At 42.0% G+C, this 18566-nt stretch overlaps 1 non-coding gene across 1 annotated transcript; it reads left to right on the plus strand.

Moving 5' to 3' along the window:
- Positions 1-257: 257 nt before the first annotated feature.
- Trnas-cga (transfer RNA serine (anticodon CGA)) lies at positions 258-332 on the plus strand. The gene has a single exon. It is a non-coding gene; the product is annotated as a tRNA-Ser (tRNA).
- Positions 333-18566: the final 18234 nt, after the last annotated feature.

An 18566-nucleotide genomic window follows, 5' to 3' on the forward strand; every position in this document is an offset into this window, starting at 1 on the left:
AAGAATGGACAGAATTATAGACCCTGTGTGAAGACTTGAGGGGTAGTTTCCAAGTACTAGAAGCAGAAAATTCTAAGAGACGTGATATTAGAATACATACAGAAAATAACTCACATCAGAACTTGGGGAGTGAGGAATTCTCTGACATGAACAGATTAGCGCAGGGAAAGGACTCCCCTTCCCCCAATACCCCCCTTAGCCCCCCCCCCCCAACCCCGTCACTGGCAAAACAAAAGTGAGGACGGGGCGTGAGTCGTGCTTGGGTAGCTCAGTCGGTAGAGCACTTGCCCGCGAAAGGCAAAGGTCCCGAGTTCGAGTCTCGGTCCGACGCACAGTTTTAATCTGCCAGGAAGTTTCATATCAGCGCACACTCCGCTGAGTGAAAATCTCATTCCAAAAGTATGTAGTTTGTTTCCCATGTGTAGCTTTTGTTGAACTTTATACCACGAAATGCTTTTGAGATGTGGATAAGAGAATGAAAGCAATAAATGTTTGGGTGCAACCCGGGGGAGAGGACATTTTGATCAGTAAATTGAGATCAAGTTTCTGCAGTATCTGCAGTATCGTGAGCAATCTGGAAGCTATGCGGATTAAGAAAGCTGTTTGTGCACATGTTTGAATACATGAATACACTTTGCCGTTACATATGCATGAGAGAATGCAATCGTTGTTGACGTGCATGCTGTATGTAGAATTGGTACTGTCACCCCTGTGTCAGCTTGCTATGAGATAAGGATGTAATGGGACAGAGAGGTCTTAAACTGCAGATCCCATGAGCTCCTGACATTACAAATTAAGGTGTGGGAGTAACAGTACATGCTGCGTCGGCCGTGGGAAGTTTCTGAACAACTTACAGAGCGTGCTTACAGTCGAAACAAACGATCACTGTCTTTCAGAAGAAACGGATTCTGTGTTTTGCTCATTGACGTGAATCTCAGATAGCAGTAAACGGTTTCTTGTTGGGGAATTTCATAAACTAGCGATAAACTTCTTCCTTTCAGGACCATTAAAGTTAAAGTTATGAAGTGACACTATTTTTCATTTATTTGGTTGTTATGAGACAAAGGTTTGTACGCCGAACACATGTACCTCGTCAAGTTGCACTTTTGTTTTGACCCCACGAGGGGAGAAGCTATGGCTGCTTCTCGGAGCCATGCACCGCCAGAGGGCACGATGTCTGCGTGGGCATTGACGCCAGTGCCGTTGGGACACTTGTGCAAGGACAGAGCGAGTCAATGGACAGTGAAAGAGTACGAAGTCTACTGCGGAGATGTAGACTTACACTTCGTCCGCAAACGGCCCCTGCTGCTCGAAATATACGTCGAAGAAGCAATGTCAGGAATAAAAGAGAGGTTAAAGAGTGGGATTAAAATTCAAGGATATCAATGATAAGAATCGATGATGACTGTGCTATCCTCAGTGATGATGTATGGTCTGTGGGGGGCTCAACTGCGCGGTCATCAGCGCCGGAGCAACGTCCCAATTTTTTCACAGTCCAACTTTTTACGCTGTCCAATCTAGCCACTGCCACGGATGATGATGATGATGAAATGATGAGGACAACACAAACACCCAATCACGCGGCGGAGAAAAATCCCCAACCCGACTAGGAATCGAACCCGGGACCTCGTGATCCAGAGGCTATCCTCAGTGAAAGTGAAAACGTATTACATGATCTGCTGAATCGAATGATTCTGAAGTCTAGCGACTAACAGATTGAGAGCAAGTCAAAGCAAGTCGAAAGTAATGAGACATAGCAGAAATGAGGGCAGTGTGATATTTCACATCGTAACTGCTGATCGCGACGTAGACGAAGTTACGGAATCCTTCTACCTAGGCAGCAACATTATCCATAACGGACGGAGCAACGAGGATATAAAAAGCAGACCAGCACTGGACAAATGGGAATTACTGGCCAAGAGAACACTAGTATCAAGTATAAGTCTTGAACTGATGAAGACACTTCTGAGAATGTAAATTTGGAGTACAGCATTGTACGACAGTAAGGCACAGACTGTGGAAGCAACGGAACAGAAAGGATTAGAAGGATTTGACGTGTGGTGCTACAGAAGAATGTTGAAAATTAGATGGACTTATAAGGTAAGGCATGAGGAGGTTCCGGCATAATCAGCGAAGAAAGGAAAATGTGGAAAACAGACAAGAAGAAGGTGCAGGATGATAGGGCAGCTGTTAAGACATCAGGGAATGACTTCCATGGTACTAGAGAGAGCTGTAGAGGGTAAAAACTGTAGAAGAAGACAGAGATTGAAATAAATTCAGTAAAGAATTGAGGATGTTGATTGTAAGTGCTACTCTGAGATAAAAAGTTTGGCACAGGAGAGCAATTCGTGGCGAGCCGCATCAAAGCAGTTAGATGACGCAAAAGAAAAGAAAAGAAAAAGACCCCCTACTTGGGTCGTGTCGCAGATCTAGGACACAAAATGCCAGATGAGCGATTAGTGCCTTTCCTGGACGAAGGAAATGGGATTCTACAAGAAATGCAGACACAGGCTTCCGTATTACAAGAGGAGAACTAACAGGGTACTTTGATGAAAGACCGTGGAGTTTGCTTCGTTGATTCGGTTCAGAACTGTTTGCAGCGTACAGAGAAGGATGCAAGCGGTGTGCACTAATTCTAATCATTTATTTTACAGCCGTGTTCCACACGGGACGACTGTGTGCAAAGTGCTGTTTGTTGTGGTTTAATATGTTTGCCTCCACGACGGCAGTGAGTTTGTTGTCTCGAAACGAGAGTTCCGCAAATCCCTTTTGTATCATTATTCTGTGACCGTAACCAAGATTGTAAATATACAGGGTATAACAGTTATAAATGTAGACATTTTTACTTGTGCTACCTTAGCCGGCCGCGGTGGTCTCGCGGTTCTAGGCGCGCAGTTCGGAACCGCGCGACTGCTAAGGTCGCAGGTTCGAATCCTGCCTCGGGCATGGATGTGTATGATGTCCTTAGGTCAGTTAGGTTTAAATAGTTCTAAGTTCTAGGGGACTGATGACCACAGCTGTTAAGTCCCATAGTGCTCAGAGCCATTTGAACCAATCGAACATGTGCTACCTTAATAACAACACAGATCAGTGTATTCGTCGTTTTTTCTCCATATCGAACGGTCTTCCCACAAACACGTCACAAACTGCACGACCTGATGATTTATGCACGCTCGCAAATGCACCAACAAGTGGGCTACACCTGTTAGTATAGACTAACCGTTATGGCTTGTTCTTGGCACATGTACTTGGAGGTACTACCCAACTTAAAACCGCACTATTCCTAATACTTATAATTATTGATCTGCGAATGAAGTAAATGTTGATGTAATGTTGGTCAGTACATCCCCTCTAGTCACCAACAGGAATATCTGCACTTATACCCGTTACTCTCTCTCTCTCTCTCTCTCTCTCTCTCTCTCTCTCTCTCTATATATATATATATATATATATATATATATATATATATATATATATATATATATATATATATAGGGTGGTCCATTGATCGTGAACGGGCCTAATATCTCACGAAATAAGCGTCAAATGAAAAAACTACAAAGAAGGGGGGGGGAAACCAGACTGCGCTATGGTTGGACCGCTAGATGGCACTGCCAGAGGTCAAATGGATATCAGCATATTTTAAATAGGAGCCCCCATTTTTTATTACATATTCGTGTAGTACGTAAAGAAATATGAATGTTTTACTTGGACCACTTTTTTCGCTTTGTGACAGATGGCGCTGTAATAGTCACAAACGTATAAGTACGTGGTATCACGTAACATTTGTCCAGTGCGGAAGGTATTTGCTTCGTGATACATTACCCGTGTTAAAATGGACCGTTTACCAATTGCGGGAAAGGTCGATATCGTGTTGATGTATGGCTATTGTGATCAAAATGCCAAACGGGCATGTGCTATGTATGCTGCTCGGTATCCTGGACGACATCATCCAAGTGTCCCGACCGTTCGCCTGATAGTTACGTTATTTAAGGAAACAGGAAGTGCCACATGTGAAACATCAATCCCTACCTGCAACAAATGATGATGCCCAAGTACGAGGTGCATTCAAGTTCTAAGGCCTCCGATTTTTTTTCTCCGGACAGAAAAGAGATAGAAACATGAGCATTGTTTTAAAATGAGGCTGCGTTCATTGTCAATACGTACCAGAGATGGCAGCACCGTACGGCAGATGGAATTTTACCGCCAGCGGCGAGAATGAGAACTGTTTTAAATACTTAAAATGGCGACGTTTTCCTTACTTAAACAGCGTGCAATCATTCGTTTTCTGAATTTGCGTGGTGTGAAACCAATTGAAATTCATCAACAGTTGAGGGAGACATGTGGTGATGGAGTTATGGTTGTGTCGAAAGTGCGTTCGTGGGTGCAACAGCTTAATGAAGGCAGAACATCGTGTGACAACAAACCGAAACAACCTCGGGCTCGCACAAGCCGGTCTGACGACATGATCGACAAAGTGGAGAGAATTGTTTTGGGGGATCGCCGAATGACTGTTGAACAGATCGCCTCCAGAGTTGGCATTTCTGTGGGTTCTGTGCACACAATCCTGCACGAAGACCTGAAAATGCGAAAAGTGCCATCCAGGTGGGTTCTAGGAATGCTGACGGACGACCACATGGCTGCCCGTGTGGCATGTTTTACCAAGCAAATTTGACGCGCAACGACAGCACGAATGGGACTTTCTTTTCGTCGGTAGTGACAATGAATGAGACGTGGATGCCATTTTTCAATCCAGAAACAAAGCGCCAATCAGCTCAATGGAAGCACACAGATTCACCGCCACCAAAAAAATTTCGGGTAACCGCCAGTGCTGAAAAAATGATGGTGTCCATGTTCTGGGACAGCAATGGCGTAATCCTTACCCATTGCGTTCCAAAGGGCACTACGGTAACAGGTTCATCCTATGAAAATGTTTTGAAGAACAGATTCCTTCCTGCACTGCAACAAAAACGTCCGCGAAGGGCTGCGCGTGTGCTGTTTCACCAAGACAACGCACCCGCACATCGAGCTAACGTTACGCAACAGTTTCTTCGTGATATCAACTTTGAAGTGATTCCTCATGCTCCCTACTCACCTGACCTGGCTCCTAGTGACTTCTGGCTTTTTCCAACAATGAAAGACACTCTCCGTGGCCGCACATTCACCAGCCGTGCTGCTATTGCCTCAGCGATTTTCCAGTGGTCAAAACAGACTCCTAAAGAAGCCTTCGCCGCTGCCGTGGAATCATGGCGTCAGCGTTGTGAAAAATGTGTACGTCTGCAGGCCGATTACGTCGAGAAGTAACGCCAGTTTCATCGATTTCGGGTGAGTAGTTAATCAGAAAAAAAATCGGAGGCCTAAGAACTTGAATACACCTCGTAGGTGTTTTAGCTGCTGTCGCGGCTAATCCGCACATCAGTAATAGACAAATTGCTCGAGAATCGGGAATCTCAAAAACGTCGGTGTTGAGAATGCTACATCAACATCGGTTGCACCCGTACCATATTTCTATGCACCAGGAATTGCATGGCGACGACTCTGAACGTCGTGTACAGTTCTGCCACTGGGCACAAGAGAAATTACTTTACGATGACAGGTTTTTTGCACGCGTTCTTTTTAGCGACGAAGCGTCATTCACCAACAGCGGAAACGTAAACCGGCATAATATGCACTATTGGGCAACGGAAAATCCACGATGGCCGCGACAAGTGGAACATCAGCGACCTTGGCGGGATAATGTATGGTGCGGAATTATGGTTCAAGTGGTTCAAATGGCTCTGAGCACTATGCGACCTAACTTCGGAGGTCATCAGTCGCCTAGAACTTAGAACTAATTAAACCTAACTAACCTAAGGACATCACACACATCCATGCCCGAGGCAGGATTCGAACCGGCGACCGTAGCGGTCGCTCGGTTTCAGACTGTAGCGCCTAGAACCGCACGGCCACTCCTGCCGGCGCGGTATTATGGGAGGAAGGATAATTGGCCCCCATTTTATCGATGGCAATCTAAATGGTGCAATGTATACTGATTTCCTACGTAATGTTCTACCGATGTTACAACAAGATGTTTCACTGCATGACAGAATGGCGATGTACTTCCAACATGATGGATGCCCGGCACATAGCTCGCGTGCGGTTGAAGCGGTATTGAATAGCATGTTTCATGACAGGTGGATTGGTCGTCGAAGCATCATACCATGGCCCGCTCGTTCACCGCATCTGACGTCCCCGGATTTCTTTCTGTGGGGGAAGTTGAAGGATATCTGCCATCGTGATCCATCGACAACGCCTGACAACATGCGTCAGCGCATCGTCAATGCATGTGCGAACATTACGGAAGGCGAGCTACTCGCTGTTGAGAGGAATGTCATTATACGTATTGCCAAATGCATTGAGGTTGACGGACATCATTTTGAGCATTTATTGCATTAATATGGTATTTACACGTAATCACGCTGTAACAGCATGCGTTCTCAGAAATGGTAAATTCAGGAAGGTACATGTATCACATTGGAGTAACCGAAATAAAATGTTCAAACTTACCTACGATCTGTATTTTAATTCAAAAAACCTAGCCATATGTTTGTGGCTATTACAGCGCCATCTATCACAAAGCCGTAAAAGAGGTCCAACTAAAACATTCATATGGCTTTACGTACTACACGAATATGTAATAAAAATGGAGGTTCCTATTTAAAAAACGCAGTTGATATCCGTTTGACCTATGGCAGCGCCATCTAGCGGGCCAACCATAGCGCCATCTGTTTTCCCCCTTCAAGCTAGACAAGTTTCGTTCTTTGTAGTTTTTTCGTTTGGCGCTTATTTCGTGAGATATTTGGCCCGGTCACGATCAATGGACCACCCTGTATATATTTGGCAGTTGTGTTGCTATTAGTGAGTAGCTGGTAGAGGTCGTGGTTAGTAGATGTAATATTTAGCTTTATTGTAAATATATGAGAGTTCTTATTCTGAATTTAATGTTTGTGTCATGTTAGTTGTGATTGAAAAATATTTTTCAGTTTGTGTTCATCATATTTTCGGGCCAGTAGGTTGAATATTGTAAAAGGTTTATGTTCCTGTTATTGACCCCGATTCTAGTATTACTGAGGTGGTATTAATTTCAATTTCTTCGCAATAAAGGATGACAGTCAAAACAGTTGCAGGATAAAAATTTATTAAAATTCTTGACCAAGGTTTCAGTATATATAAATATACCTTCATCAGAAGTAAAAAATCTAAAATTACATTTTGCAATGGAGATTAACAGAACAATTGTGCCAAAGGCGTCGTCAATAATTAAGACATCTTCTCCATTTGTACAACATGATTATGTTGGCATTGACCCTGTGCCCATAATCATTTTGTACAGCGGTGGTCTCGCGGTTCTAGGCGCGCAGTCCGGAACAGTGCGACAGCTACGGCCGCAGGTTCGAATCCTGCCTCGGGCATGGATGTGTGTGATGTCCTTAGGTTAGTTAGGTGTAACTAGTTCTAAGTTCTAGGGGACTGATGACCACAGCAGTTGAGTCCCATAGTGCTCAGAGCCATTTGAACCATTTGAACCATTTTGTACAAATGGAGAAGATGTCTTAATTATTGACGACGCCTTTGGCACAATTGTTCTATTAATCTCCATTGCAAAATGTAATTTTAGATTTTTTACTTCTGATGAAGGTACTTTTATATATACCGAAACCTTGGTCAAGAATTTTAATAAATCTTTATCCTGCAACTGTTTTGGCTGGCATCCTTTATTGTGAAGAATTTCAACAGTTGCTGTTTCAGCCATGTTTAAAATCTTGTAATTTCAATTTGTTTTCTTGTAGTGCTGAAGAAATTTAATTCATTCTTCATGTTGTTCTATTGCCCAAAACAACTGTGCCATATGTTTGAATTTAGTTTGTAAATATCTTATTTTTTATAGAGGAAGACACTTTTGTTTAAAAAACTTTGTTTGTCAAAGTAAGCCAACAGCTGCATAGTCCCCAATCCTAACATCGCTCCACCCAGCACGACCATATTTTTTTCACAATGGCCTTCATCGCATTCATTGGACTTAAACCCTTTCGAAAAAGTTATTCCTGGTGTACAAGAGACGCCAGCGCAGTAACTATGGTCGTAGCTGAACTAACGACTTCAAACAATACATCTGGCTTCAACCAATCAGTCGTGAGAAGGCAGTGTTAAGTAATGGACCTGCAGTCGTACTATATCACATATTTCAATGGATCAATATGCATAAATCAAGTGTTCAAGACATTCTCCATAATGCTTTGAAGAAGACAAAAGTATGTGCAAAATATTTCCGGTGCAGCTTCACTCGCGAATAAAAGACGACTCTTGGACGCCTGCCACTACTTGATCGAAATGAAAATGAAAATGCGAACGAATTTTTTTCTGGAAAATATCATCATGGGTGACAAGACTTGGTGTTATCAGTACGAACTTAGGACAAAATGACAAAATGCAGATATGAACGCTTTGGCGACGTAACTGATATCAAAGCCAGTGTGACGCAGGAGTTGGACTACTTCCCAAAGATGGACTTTCCTGATAGTTTCACATTGTTGTACTTTTACCAATGTTCTATACGTTGTAATCAAGGGGGAGGAGACTACGTAGAACTTCTGAGGCATTAAAGCCATCATATTAATATTTCTCCGCTTTTTGTTAAGGGAAGCCGGAGGTGCCTATGCTGCCGATGTTAAAATCACTAAGTTTGAGGAACATTTATGAATAAACTACCAAATAGAAAAATTTGAAATTTTTTTTACATTTAGAGTGGTTTAGTATTGCAGTTATGACAGAGGGATTTTGGAGTATCTTTTCTAGTTTCCTTCCAATTATTTTTTTTATTAATGACCCAATTTTTTTTACAAATAATTGTTTTATAATTAAACTGAAATGAAACTACTGAACATATTGCCAAATGGCTGTGTTACAACGTAAGTTTGAGCACTAGGAGTGCTATACAAAAATTTCATCTCTCTAGCTTGAGTGGATTTTGAGAAAATGTTCCTTATATTCGAAAAATTCTAATTTACGGGAAATGGCTATCAAAGTTTCTCAATACATTCCTGCACTATAGGATGTATTATCAGGGTCTTCTTCTTCATCCTCCAAAAGCTTCCTCTTCTGTCTTCTTTTCTGGCCTGTGTTCCATCATACTTCATATGCCTTTCTCTTCTTTCTGCTCCTCTTATCCTTTCTCTGTCAATATTTCTTAGTGCTCGTACAGTGTTCACCCCAGCTGTAAATCCTAATGCCTTCAGAACTTCACACTTCACACTGTTCCCTTGGTTGTAGGTTGCTATTGCATCATAAATTCCAAAGTGCAGTGTTTTTATGCTTACAAACACCCTTTTACGAATCACTTTCCAAATCAAATTGTTTACGCTCTCATTAGGATTCTGCGTCTTTCCGTGTAGACATTTGTGTAACAATTCTGGCTGTGTTAAGTCATGAAAAATTGGTTTTATTGTTCCCTCCTGATTCTTGTACATACTGCATATTACCCGCTTTACACAAGAAGTATAATACTACCAACAACAGGCGCAACACTGAACTAATTCGAAACGGTAAACAGCAAAGAGACGATGTTCCGCGCTCTTATTCATTGTAGTATCGCAACTTGGTATTAGTGTTAATTTTCTTTTCCCAACGTTCTTCCTCTTCTTATATACACGGTTACTAAAACGTGGCATCATAATCAGAACAAAAGTGTACGACAATATTAAATGGAGCAAAATGTTTGAAATTCTGAGGAAAATAGGAGTAAGCTGCAAGGAAATACGGGTAATATTTGTCACAGAAAACAATGTAGCCAACCCTTGCACACTCGCTGTATGCGTAACATAAGGCGCTGTATGCGTAACAGGCCGAGAAAATCCCAACCAGTTCGCCAGGAAGTCACGAGAGGGTGTTAGATGCATTCAGCGGCAGCCCATTTCCTCTGCAGGCGTGGGGGAAACTGGTAATAACTCCACTTCTAGGGCGAGTAGAACAATAATTCAAAGTTTACGTTAAAGAGGAATGTTCCAATGAATTTTCGGTAGCTAAAAAAAAATCGTAGTTTTTTGGATTTGACCACCTCCGGCTCCCCTTAATCCGTCTATAAACTTTTTGGATTAATTTTGAAGCTTGGCAATCACCAGAAGCAGTATCTTACTGCGAAAGTAATACATGGATTAATCATATTGCACGCATATGATCACACACACACACACAACCAACGTGAGGATAAATGGCGTCACGTAATAAATTTAGCTTTGATGATTACAGAAAGAAGAAATTGTCTGTTTAATTAGTAGCACCGGTATTTGTTACGAAAGTAACTCGTAAAATGGAATTTTAAATAACCATAAATGGAGATAAATGACTATTTAATGTGTTGCTTTAGCATCATGATACCGGTTATGGTGACGATTTAAAAACTCGAAATGTAGCGAAATGTTAACAAAACAGATGTGATGAAAAAAAGAATGAAGCTAGATGTGTGCTATAATTGTACAATGTCAGATTTCGGTCATCACAGTCATCTCATTTAGATGTCAGTGAGCATTTTTATGTGATTCTATAGTCAGACGGAATAGGAAGGTGTGCGTTTTCATCATCGTATTATGCACAAAAACATCAACCATTATACGTGTCTTTAGACTCACTTGAAACTGTCCATACAGGCTGAAATAACCTTTTCGTGTTAAACCTACAGATATTTGCCTACTAATAACAGCCATATAAACGAGAAATGATGTCCCTTTTTAATTTTGTACAAGCTGTATACGTAAGTTCTCCACCACTTCTTCTAACAAGTGGACCCCAAAGAAAGGAATCCTGTTCTGTGTAGCTTCGGAAACATCAGTATAAATTCAACTTCTGCTGCGGATCAAGCAGTCATTCGATACACTGACTTCTTATTCAATAGGTAAACGAAGGGAAGCCAGAAAGTTGTGCTTACCATCTCGCTTACCATCTAAAAAAAAATCAAGCTGCGACTAGAAACTTAATTCATTTTCACCCCTCAATGCGCACATTAACGCTGAATTACTTGGCGAAAACCTAGGTTGTAGAAGCCTACATTTTGGCTGTTCAAGAGACATTCCGTTTCCAGTATCACCTCGTTCTCATTATGGAATATTAGAATTGCCTGCTACACAATGGTTTCCACATGCGGGGAAAATGGAAGAGATCACTACATTCCACGTAAGGATATCGGGCATGAGGAAAAAGTTGATATCCCAGAGAATTATTATGAGTGAGTTTGTCATGTATAGAATAATTCTTTTGTCTCGACAGTTACCGGTAACCTCGTTAGGAGGTAGTATACCACTTCGCGGTTTGCTTCTTAGGAGCATAATCTGTCTGCAGCATTCCATCGCAGTTCCAAAAACCACCCATCAGGCTCTTGATCAATAATGGATGCATCATCGTCTTCTTCGGCGCTGGTGAATCCACACGGTTCCACTAGTTGCCTTGCAATTTGGTGTCATAATGATACCTAGCAGTCGTCCCGTTGATTAGGCCGCTAAAGAAGGCATCCTGATATGCCTGACACCGCTACAAGGCTTAACGGTCACCCTGAGTGGTTTCTGCTAGACATTTTACGCTATTCACTTGTTCCAGCAATTTTTGATCAATAATGTAATTGTACAGTAGTGGATTTCTACTCGTATGTATGCACAGTTTGTTACATTTATTTACGCTCAGAGCCAAGAGCCAGTCCCTGAACCAATCATCAATCCTCTGAGGTCAGGTTACATTAGATTCATTTTTCGTTCCGTGTACCCAAAACTGAGATTGTGGTGGCTATGAAACAAGTCATAAAGTATAGCATACAAAACATAAAACATTTGAATATAATACTGTGGTGTGCGTACTGTAAGACCTTCGGTACACACACCATCAGATTATTTGACTTGTCGCTCTAGCGAAGTAGGCGAGTGTCAGCAGTATGTCTCGTGGTCTTATCGTGGCGTGTTTATCTTCTGCCGTTAGGTCAGACGATAGAAATGCCACTTGCACGCTTAGAGTAGCAGATTGACGGTGACCAACTTTAAACAGAACTTGATTGATTTTCACACACATTTATTAAAGTAATAAAAAGCATAGGCATTACGTAACTTGATTCTGGATGCTGTTTACAATTGACAATCTGAAGTTCTAGGCCCTCAGTCCGGAACCGCGCGACTGCTACGGTCGCAGGTTCGAATCCTGCCTCGGGCATGGATGTGTGTGATGTCCTTAGGTTAGTTAGGTTTAAGTATTTCTAAGTTCTAGGGGACTGATAACCACAGAAGTTAAGTCCCATAGTGCTCAGAGCCATTTGAACCATTTGAACAATCTGAAGTTCCTTTGGTCTTGGTACGTTTATCTTATTCTCACATATATCTCTGATACTTGACAAAGTGTCTATACATTTATCTTCATGGCTATGTGCAGGAATATGATAATCTTATTAGGCGCAGACTAAAACTTGACTATAGACTGGTAAAGACAAATGCAGACTGGTACAAACTAATGCAGACTAATGCAGACTGACTAATCGGAGGTCTGTACACTCGTTATAATACCTCGCGCGTTCAGGTATCACTGCGCGAGTGTGATCCGCGAGGAGAAAAGGTTCTACGTTAGCAGCAATCTCATTGGCTGGGTTACATATTAATACGTGGATCGGCGGAAGCAGAATTTGGTCCGTCTCTAAGACAGAGCCCTCTCGTAGTGCGGAGACGGACGAGCGCTGCGCCTGCGCTGTTGTGCTTAGCGGGGTGCGCTCTAGTGGGAGAGTTGTGTACGCACTGACTGCGCGGAACTATGTACACAACAAATACTCACTACCTTGATCATTTGTCAGGAAATCGCCAAAGTATGTGAATACATTACAGTAACCTTTAACTGCTAACATTTACAGAATTAATGTACTACCAGAATGAAACATAGTTATGCACTTTTAATAAATTTATCACACACAAAATTCCTAATCTTTACTGTTGTGACCAAGTGCTATAAAATCTGAAATCTAACAGACATTTTTCCTTACGATGGTCTAACAGACCCTGTTACGATATTCATCTATATAGTAGAAGAAGTGCCTACCAGAATGTCTTTCAAACTATTTAAACTGTGTTTTATCTGAAACCAATTCTTTTAACGCAACCAATCTCATTAAGGAATAATTATACTGTGTAGCAGTGCTTATAATATCAAATTGCTTGGATAGGTTTCTACATGATGTTCTTGAATTTGCACGCTTTTGCACACTAACAATTTTTCTCCGTTTGACAAGTCATCGCAGTACAGGAACCCAAATGGTTCAAATGGCTCTGAGCACTATGGGACTTAACATCTGAGGTCATCAGTCCCCTAGAACTTAGAACTACTTAAACCTAACTAACCTAAGCACATCACACACATCCATGCCCAAGGCAGGATTCGAACCTACGACCGTAGCGGTCGAGCGGTTCCAGCTGAAGCGCCTAGAACCGCTCGGCCACACCGACTGGCACAGGAACCCATATGACATAATGCGCTCACGTTCAGAAGAAACAGAACATCTCGAACGACAAGAGATAGGACGTTCATATTCACAGGTTGGTTGGTTGGTTTGGGGAAGACCAGACAGCGTGGTCATCGGTCTCATCGGATTAGGGAAGGATGGGGAAGGAATTCGGCCGCGCCCTTTCAGAGGAACCATCCCGGCATTTGCCTGGAGTGATTTAGGGAAATCACGGAAAACCTAAATCAGGATGGCCGGACGCTGGATTGAACCGTCGTCCTTCCGAATGCCATATTCACAGGACATGTACATTAGTATGTTTTGCAGGAATAATTAGCATTTAACCGTGTCGGCCCCTGGATTCAACGTCACCAACGATATCGCTGCGCAACACCACCTACCGGTTAAATATGCCTGTGGCTCTCCTTCTCACTATAAACAGAAGGTAATGGATCAGCGCGACATCAGCAGACTTAAGCGCGAACCGTACTATCAAATTTATGAGTCTTAACGAGGGCGCACTACAGACATGATGGAATGTGATGCCTCCATCCGGGAAATTGCTGCTCGTGTGTGACGAAGGGTTTCGGCAGTGCAACGGGTGTGTGCCGAATGGTTCACGAAATGCGACGAGATGGGTCATGTCGCTACACCCAAACGCCACCAACTCCCTCCCCCCCCCCCCCCCCCCCCCCCTCCGAGGAGATCGACACCTCATCCGAATGGCATTGTGAGATCGGCTCTGGCGCAACGGTGAAAGAGTGTAATACATCGTACACTATCAGGGATGACAATCCGTCGCCATTTATTACGGCTTGGGTTACGTGGGGGTCGTCCACTTCTCCGCCTATCTTTGACGAATGTGCAGAAACATGCTAGACGGCAATGATGTATGGAACGATGTTTCTGCGGACCGGAATGGAAACAGGTAATGTTTTCAAAAAAAAAAAAAAAAAAAATGTTCAAATGTGTGTGAAATCTTATGGGACTTAACTGCTAAGGTCATCAGTCCCTAAGCTTACACACTACTTAACCTAAATTGTCCTAAGGACAAACACACACACCCATGCCCGAGGGCGGACTCGAACCTCCCCCGGGATCAGCCCCACGGTCCATGACTGCAGCGCCGTAGACCGCTCGGCTAATCCCGCGCGGCAGATAATGTTTTCGGACGAATGCAGGTTCTGGTTGTTTGAAAATGATGACATCATTTTGGTTCGCCACAGGCAGGGAGATATACACAGTTAACTCAAGGCAGGGTGCTGTTGGGTACAACCACGAACCACATCTGGTGCACGTCCAGAGCTCTGTGACTAGTGTGACCTTCATGAACAACACCCTGCGACTCGTAGCCATACTTTTTCTGCAGAATATCCCAGACACCATTTTTCAGCAAAACAATGCACGACCACATGTTGCTGAGCGAACACGTACCTTCTTGGTGTCACAAGATGACAGCCTTTTGCCGTGGCCCGACGGGTCACCAGACTTGACCCCAACAGGAAATGAGTGGAATATGGTGAAAGGACGGCAGCAGCGCCGCGACCCAGTGCTAATGACCGCAGATGAACTTTTGAACCAGGTGACTGCAGCATGTACGTTTACAGCACAGGACGCCATTCGCGTCTTACACTCTTCAATGTCGTCACGCACGGAACAAGTTATAAGGGCCCATGGCGGACCCTGTGCCTACCAGGCAACAGGACACATGCTGCACCGATGTGACTGAAATGGTGATCATTTCTGCAGAACATACTAATGCGCATGTTCTGCGATTATGAACGCCCTACGTCGTGTTCTGTTTTTCTCTGAACATGAGTGAAGACTGAAAGTAAGCGGAGTTTGCAAATTTTTTTATATCTCCTACATCCGACATCATTCTCACTACAAATACAGTCTTATCTAGGCGTTTCCGTTGTTCTGTGTTGTGCCCCTCCCAACTGTATTTATTTGTTCCTGCAGTTCGAAAGACTCATTTGACGGTGCTACCTTCCCACAGACAATCGCATCATCTTCAAAAAGCTTCCAACGTTACCCACTAGATAACATCATTTATACTGCAAACAATAACGATCCTATCACGTTTCTTTCTCTTGAAATTATCTTTACCATAATCATCGTCTGTGCCTCATCCCAACTATGAATCACATCTCATGCACCATCACCATCTCATCCACCATCACCATCTCATCCACCAATCACCATCTCATCCACCATCTCCATCTCATCCATCATCCATGACTACCATCCACTATCTCCATCTCATCCGTTGTCAACTATTCACCACCTGTCAGTCTGGTGTTGGACATCCACTGCTGACAACCTTTCTTTATTCCCTCTACCCTGCTACAACTTCTTTGTTTCTCTTTTATAAATTCGCCTAGCTACATGCCTCATTCACTTGCATTTCATTTTCATTGCTTTCATACTCATGCCTTCCGTCCAGTCAGTGCCCTGATTTACGAGGGCTATCCACAAAGTACATTACGTTTTGGAGTTAAAAGTAAATAAAGTATTGGAAATTTTTTTAATTATATACACATGAAAGCCACACTTAAATACTACTTTTCTACATAGTTGCCATTTAAATTAAGGCACTTATCGTAGCGATGGACGAGCTTGGAAATTCCTTCGTCGTAAAATTCGGCCGCCTGCGCCTTCAACCACGTGGTTACCTCTTTTGGGACAGAAAAGGTGTGATTTTTGCGAATTTCCTGGAAAGAGGCACTACAATAAACTCTCAAAGGTATTGCCAAACTCTGCACAACCTCTGAAGAGCAATACAAAACAAGCGCAGCGGAAAGTTGGACTCAAAGATCTTGCTGATTCACGACAACGCCCGGGCCCACACGGCAAATGCCACTCGTGAAGTTCTCGAATCTTTTAAGTGGGAGTTGTTTCCTCATCCGCCGTACAGTGCCGACCTGGCACCGAGCGACTTCCACTTATTCCCAGCAATGAAGAAGTGGTTGGCTATGCAGCGTTTTGATGACGACGCACAGCTTCAAGAAGAGGTAACCACGTGGTTGAAGGCGCAGGCAGCCGAATTTTACGACGAAGAAATTTCCAAGCTCGTCCATCGCTACGATAAGTGCCTTAATTTAAATGGCAACTATGTATAAAAGTAGTATTTAAGTGTGGCTTTCATCTGTATACAATAAAAAAAATTTCCAATACCTTATTTATTTTTAATTCCAAAACGTAATGTACTTTGTCAGACATCGATTGGCTCAATATACTGTTATATCTCTACTTGCAAAACCGGCCAAGTTGCGGACAAGTATGGCTTAGAGGATCAAATAAACGATTACCTGGTAAGCATGAAATTGTACAATGGCAAAGTTTCATCGAAGGATCCCTCCATGTCTTGGAAGGGGAAAACTTTGGAATTGTTTATCAGTGCGGAACAGGGTTCACAGTCATGGAACACGTAAATGGCCTCATAGCAAGCGGCAGCCAATCATTACAGGTAAAGGGTGCAACGCTGAAACCACAGCCAAAAAGGTCTTTTCCCTATTAATATCTTATAATTGCATTCTTCCAGAGAACATTGTTAATGTAATACCATCGGCTCATCCGTATTTTATAAATTTAATTAATCCAAAGTTTAAAAGGGATTTGGACATGAGAATGGAGTTGTACAAAAAATCTATTAATGAACTGGATTTAAAAGGTTTGGAAAATTTACTTGTTTCCGGTTTAGAAGATGATATTTTCTATTCTCATACTACAGTCGTCTGGGAATATTATTACACTTTGCAAGATTCTTAATGTTGGTTAAATAAATTACTTTTATTTCAATGTAATGATGATACGGATGAAGCTAAAAAAATTTTAACAAATTTAGTATCGTGGTTTAACCGTATTGGTTTATTGCAGTGGCAAGATATGAATGGTACAGAATGCTGTAACATTCACGTAAAATATAAAGGAGACACCATTTTAAGACGCACTCCATTGTTATTAATATCAAATTCTCAACCTGTAATATGTTCTCATCCTGATTTCAGTAATGAACGTTGTAAGAGGTATGTGCTGCCTGCGATATGTAAGCTATAAGAGAATCTGAGACCAAAGAGCAGTGTTGACTGCAGTACGAACTGTGTAGCTGTAGCAGTAGCAGTAAGTCTTTGCTAGCGAGCAGTCGCCTGTCTGCGCTTGTCAGTCCTGTCTGGTGTATCATGTTGGCTGGGCCGGTCGCGGTGCAGCGATGCCGGATCCTGAGTATTATTGTATAAGGTAAAAAGCAGCCTCGCGCATATCTAGTAATGTTATGTGAAGCCCCATGTAAATCTTTTAAAAATGTCCTAACAATAAAGTAATTTCAAACAAATATTCATTTCAATTTAAAGAATTTACTAATTTCTCCAATCCATGATCATTCCTATTGTTGCGAAAGAAAAATCTGTCGGCCAGCATTGCACAGAGCTGTCCCGGAAAAATTTCATGTAAGAGCAGATATATTCGCCGTTTTTATTGAGGTAAGAATTTTTCCTTTTTTATTCAGAATGATCTTACAGGGCCATGACGCAGCGCTGGTGTCGTCCAAATTCTATCAGGTTACTGAATTTATTTTTTATTACAAGGTTTAGGAATTTTCTGTTTCGAGCTTACATTAAATGGGAAACAAATTTTGTGTGGAGGTTAAATGTGAATGATTTTCAGTAGGGAGGTTATAAATGGGAACCAATTTTGTTCTGAGGTTACACAAAAATTATAATCATATTCATATTATTAATATTTATTATGTTATTTTTTGTGGGGAGGTTAAAACGTGGAGAACTGTCTGTTGGAGGGAATTTGAGGAACTGAAAAATGCATCTAAAAAACTTATCCACTTGCTTTTTTTAAATTTATTACAAATGTATAATGTGAAATATTAAATAAATGTAACACTTGTTTGTACTACATATTGTTTGTTCAAACTCAATTTTTACAAAATTAATCTAACACTGCACTATACAAATTTGTTTACAATACATACAATAAAAGTATTAAGATTGTTTCATTTCACATTGTCCCTTATATATTGATGTCTCCTCATTCCTTGTTACATTAGACATATAATTCA

This window comes from Schistocerca serialis, chromosome 5, assembly GCF_023864345.2.
Source record: "Schistocerca serialis cubense isolate TAMUIC-IGC-003099 chromosome 5, iqSchSeri2.2, whole genome shotgun sequence".
NCBI classification, from domain to species: domain Eukaryota; kingdom Metazoa; phylum Arthropoda; class Insecta; order Orthoptera; family Acrididae; genus Schistocerca; species Schistocerca serialis.